Below are 6,232 nucleotides of genomic sequence, written 5' to 3' on the forward strand. Positions count from 1 at the left end.
TCATTTAAGAAATCAAAGTTGTTGGTCAAAGAAAGGGATTCTTGTATGAACTAAATATAGAACCTAGTCAACCTATTCAAGCCTTAATTCATGAAGTTGCTGATATAAATGAAATATGGCACAGAAGGTTAGGACATCTAAATTTCAAAGCATTATCGACTATGGAAAAGATGGTTACTGGTTTACCTAAGTTGAATAAAGATAATTCAAGCATATGCAAAGGATGCGCTCTAGGTACGAACACCCAAAGTCCATTTCATGATAGCACTAGAAAAATTAACAATGTTTTGGAATTAGTCCACTCGGATTTATGTAGACCTATGTCTATTCCTTCTCTTAGAGGATTCTAGTACTATATACATTTTATAGATGACTTATCTAGGAAAACTTGGATTTACTTCTTAAAATGTAAAGAATCAGAAGAAATCCTTAAGAGATTTAAAGAATTCAAAACCTTAACTGAAAACTTATCAAGAAACAAAATTAAAACTCTTAGGACTGATAATGGAGGGGAATATACTTCAAATTTGTTTAAAAATATTTGTAAAGAAGCAGGAATTAAGAGGGAGTACATTGTTCCTTATAGACCATAGCAAAATGGGGTAGCAGAAAGGAAGAACAAAACAATTATAGAAGCAGCAAGAGCTATGATATTTGATCAAAACTTAGAATATTATCTTTCGGTAGAAGCCTCTTGTACTGTTGTCTATATTCAAAACAAAAGTCCTCACCCTCACCTTAGAGATAAAACTCCTGAAGAAGTCTTTACTAAGGTTAAACCTAATATAAGCCATCTTAGGATATTTGGGTACCCGGTATACATTCACATTCCAAAAGAAAAGAGAACTAAGTTAGAACCCTCCGGGAGGAAAGGTATTTTTGTCAAGTATAGTGAAACAGCTAAAGCATACATAATTTTCATACCTGGTCAAAAAAACATTGAACTTAGTATGGATGTAATATTTGAAAAAGATTTAGCATTCAAAAGAGCCCTTAGTTCGGAAGATCCCACACATTTACCTAGTTCTAAAGAAAAGCATGAATCTGAGTTTCAGAGGGAGAACATTGAAGAAATTGAAGATGAAATTCAAAATCTTAATCTTGAAGAAACTCAAAATCCTAAGAAAAGACCACTTTGGACTATTAAGACTATAGAGGAAGCACAAGACTTCACTACACCATCTGGAAACTTCAGAGAAAGCAAAAGACCCAAAAGATTTTCTAGTTATGCAGAAAACATGAGTGATTTTTCTAAATGAGAACCAACCAATGTTTCAAATGCTATTAAACATACAGCTTGGAAAGATGTTATGACAAAAGAATATCAATCCATTATTGAAAATAATGTTTAGGAAATTGTTCCAAGGCCTGAAGGAAAATTTGTTGTTTCTTCTAAGTGGATATTTAAAATCAAGCATGCTACTGAAAGTAGCATTGAAAAATATAAAGCCAAATTCATTATTAGGGGATTCTCTTAAAAAAATGGAATTGATTATGAAGAGGCCTTTGCTCCAATTGCCAGATACACCTCTGTAAGAGCAGTTCTAGCTATTGCAACATCGAAGGGATGGAAAGTACATCGGATGGATGTGAAAACAACATTTCTGAATGGAAAGATTACAGAAGAGGTATATTTGGAACAGCATGAAGGATTTGAAACTCATAACCCTAAAGTCTTCATTTGCAGGCTCAAGAAAGCTCTCCAAAGGCATGGTAAGAAAGAATTGATAAGTATCTCTCCAGTTTAGGATTCTCCAAGAATGAAGTTGATCCAAATCTCTATTATAAAAAGGATAAAGATGATATGATAATTTTGATACTATATGTTGATGATTATTAATTATAGGTGATGATCATCTTATAGATTAATGGAAGAAAGATCTAATCAAAGAATTTGAAATGAACGATTTAGGACTCCTTCATTACTTCCTAGGACTGGAAGTATGGTAGAATTCTGACAGCATCATACTTAATCAAGGAAAGTATACATTAGACATCTTGAAGAGATTTGGAATGTGGAATTGTAGACCTATGTCTTCTCCAACAGAGACTAATCTACACAAACTTAAGAAAGCAATTGCAAAATCACCCTCCATAGATTCTAATCTTTATAGACAGATGATTGGGTCTCTTATGTACGTGGTAAATGAAAACCCTGATATTTGCTATGATTTTAATGCTTCAAGTCAGTTTATGTGTGAATCTAGGAAGATTCACCTAGTTGCAATCAAACACATTATGAGATACTTACAAGGCACTCTTAACCTTGGGCTCAAGTATGAGAAAGTTGACTTGGACATACATCGGTACACAGACTTAGATTGGGCCAGAAGTGTTACTTATAGGAAAAGCACTTTGGGATGTTGTTTCAGTTTAGGCTCAGTGACGATAGCTTGGATATGAAAAAAGCAAGCATCAGTAGCACAGAGTTCTACAGAAGCTGAATACATTGCCCCAACAATGGCCTCTTGGGAGGCAGTTTGGCTTAGAAAGTTAATTGTGGGATTATTTGGTCAAGCCATGAATCCTACTATTATTCACTGTGATAATCAGAGTTCCATCAAGCTTTATGTAAATCCAATTTTCCATAACAGGTCCAAGCATATTGAGATTCCTTACCATTATGTAAGAGATATGGTAGATAGGAATATTGTAAAATTAGAATACATTTGCACTGCAGATCAGATAGTACATATTCTTACCAAACCTCTCTCTTGAGTGAAGATGAATCACTTTAAGAAAAGACTTGATATGGTTGAATTATGATACATTTGTATTCTTCAATTATTAATGAAATAATTTTGAGTTAAAATTATTATTGTCGGGCTATTGACTATTATGGGCTCCACCACTTGTATTCATTATTTAAGAGGTGACGATCTCTGAGATAATAAACACTTGTATAAAAGACAATATGAGAGATGACGATCTCTTAGATAATGTATTGAACAGTAGAGAACTACTGTCAGATCTGGATGAGGTCAAGATCATATTGTGATATAGACATTTTTATGCCTATGAGTCACAACTTGGATAAAGGATGAATTTAATCATTCTCCAAATTTTATCCTGTGAACTGGTAGATCTTAACTCAAGGTCATACTGTGATATAGGCCTGCTAGTACCTATGAGTCACAACTTGGATAAAAGAAGACATTAATCATTCTCTAGATTTTATCCTATATGTTGCATTCCATGCAATATTGTTATCACTAGTATAAGTGATAAGTCATATCATAGGTATAGTAATATGATATTGTATCATGTGTTCAATGATACCACATGCTTAGAAGATTCAGATAGATATGGAGTATCAATATATGCTTATTCATCTTAATTGATGTTGCTAGATATGTTATCTCTCAGTATAATTATCAAATTAAGAGGAAACATTAATTTTGTAACACTAGTATATCATACTGGTCTAATTAGAGATCGTACAGATTTGTTCTTGCATAGAATCCCTTAGTAAGTTAGTCCTATAAATAATTGTCTTCTCCTTACTAGATATCAACATCTCCTTTGGCCAACATAGTTAAAGACTAACTAATCGTCTTGGTTACTTTATATATTAACAATATGTCTCCTTGTAAAGTCGTTGATTTTAAGAGAGCAATTAAGGCCAATTTTGGAAGGGACGTGTCCTTTCTAAGGACATGCCCCTTGGTTACTATATTTAAATAGGGAGTGAATGTGGATAAAGGACACACAAGAAATACTAAGTCTGCTCCTTTAGCATTCATTGCCTCTTACAAATTATAGCAGATATAAATATATAGTTGCAGAATTATACATCAGATAAAGGATACTGTTTATACCGGTTGGTGTTGATAAAGATCATCTTCAACAAAGTCCAAAGGCTTCATATCAGATTTGGTTGTTCAAAATTTGTAGAAACTTTACATCCAATAGGTTAGATAAATTTAAAGGAAATTAAAATATCATGTAATGGTCATGATTTACAGATTTGAATGGTTGGATAACTTTTTGAGTTGAATAAAAATGAAATAAGGTTTTGTCTTGCAAGTTTTATGTTAATTTTCTGTGTAATTTTCCAGGAACCTGACTGTTGTTTCTATTGGTAAAAATTCATATGAAAAGATACAGACCTAAAAATTATATTTCTGGAAAGTTGTTTGAGTTATCTTTCTTTTGGTTTTGGTTTGGTTGAATTTCATTGTAATTGGAAGAAGTTATGAGCATTTGAGTGTAGACTGGTCTGAACCTGATTTTTTGTGTAAGCAATTTTAGAAGACATATAACTTTTATTCTAGTTATAATTTTGAAGTATAACTTTGGAAAAACGTGTTTAACTGATATATATACTCTCATAAAAGGAATTGGTTTGATATCTTCATTTGTGAAAGTTATTAATGGTTCTTTGGAGAGTTTATATTCTATCCTAGATGAATAAATTGGTAAAAGTTCCTTAATTAATGTGTAAGAATGCATTGTTGAAGCCTCTTGAGTAGTAACCCCAAAAAAGATGTTTATAAGGTGTACCTCTGCATCAAGATACCTTTCAATCCCAATTCTAGAGGACTAGGTCTAGAGAGATTAGTGCTAAAAGAACAAATAAGGAGCACTAATGCAAATTGGATCTAGGAAGAATAGGGGAAAGATATCTAAAATCTTTAAGGACCCTTAATATGTGTATATGTGCTAGATATAGATGTGTTGAATTGACAAAGAAAGGAAAGGGAAATTTCCTTTTGAAATTTGTTTTGTGCTCCTTGTAGTGATCAAAATGGGAGGAAATCTTCAAATTTGGGCCTGAAATTGTGCGACAGACAAAACCCAGAAATCTTTCAACGATCTGTCAAGGGAAAATTGGTACATCATGGGCGAACTAGTGCATCAAGGGTGCAATGCGACCCTAATTGACTATGTCCAATATTGATTTTGTTTTCAAATTTTCAAAGAAAGCCGAAAACGGTACTCTAATCAGCAACCTATTCATCAGTTTGATATCTGCAACCTGCAATAAAAAGAGGTTTTTGTTATTCATGGGGGGTTTGCCTTGGTCAAACCCCAATTTAGGAATAATTGAAATAGCATGAATGTAAAGTAATGTATGAATTCACCTTACAAAGGCGAATCTCTTGAATTGAATGCAATGTGTTTGACTTCACCAACAGATTTAGACCAAGAAGATGAACATAGATGGATGTAGAAGATGTGCCAAAGAATCTTGAATATATTAAAAAAGATCTTGAAGATAAACTCCTTCAATTACTTGAATGCTTGAATCCTTGATCTTCAATGGTGGAATGCTTGAATGGATGCTTGAAAGCTTGAAACTTGAACGCTCAAGAGCTTGAATGCTAGGATGTTTGATCGCTTGATGATTAAATTACTATGAAAAATGGAGCAAATGGAGGGGTTTATATAGAGATCGGAATTAACTAACTCCCTCAAGCCGACTGTCATAGAAGTTAACACTCGATTATCTGAAACATGAAACCTAGACAAAAGGGCCAAAATAGGGCCTCATCAAGGGTACAGTGCGCCCCTGACTAGCCCATCAGGGGTGTAGTGCGCCCCTGATGCATCAGGAGTGCAATGTGCCCTTGATTTTCAACTGCACAAACCTTGGGAACAATCTAGGGACCCCAAAACAGGTGTCGTAACCCAGAAATCAAGTTCAAATTCTAAGGAAACTCTATTTTGGTGCAAGGAGTAGATTCCAAGTGGAAAGGTGGATGGAAAGGAAGGACCTAGGGGAAATAGATCCTATCTCGAGCTTGTCACCATGAAAATATGAGCTTTAAAGAGGATCTATTAGGTTTTACCCCAATTCCACCTAGGAGAAATGATGGAAAAGGGAAAAAGAAATGAAAGAGAAGGGGAAAATGATGATCTCACATTAAATAGGTGCTAAACCTTCATTAAATTAGAGTGCTTCCAATTTAAGATGGTATAGTAAGATGGTTTTGCTCCCATTTTACCTTAACATCAACTGCAAGGTAATTTCTTTTGCACATTTCTTGTTCTGTGACTCGCATCTCTCTCTTGTTGATCAATGGTTTCGAGATAATACCATGTTTTGTTTCTAGCAACAATTCTCATCTAATGATTATTATATTTTGGTTTATTCTTGAGCTATATGTTTGAGTGTGTATCGAGTAAAGCTTATGTTTTCTATACATTCTAAGTTGGATGCTTGTTCATAAATCTTTTGGAGACCTATGCTTAATCAGGAGTAGTGTTTTTTCTACTATTTTTGTATCAG

Source organism: Cupressus sempervirens, chromosome 7 (assembly GCF_028749045.1).
Source record: "Cupressus sempervirens isolate cs-2001-9-10 chromosome 7, ASM2874904v1, whole genome shotgun sequence".
In the NCBI taxonomy this organism is placed as follows: domain Eukaryota; kingdom Viridiplantae; phylum Streptophyta; class Pinopsida; order Cupressales; family Cupressaceae; genus Cupressus; species Cupressus sempervirens.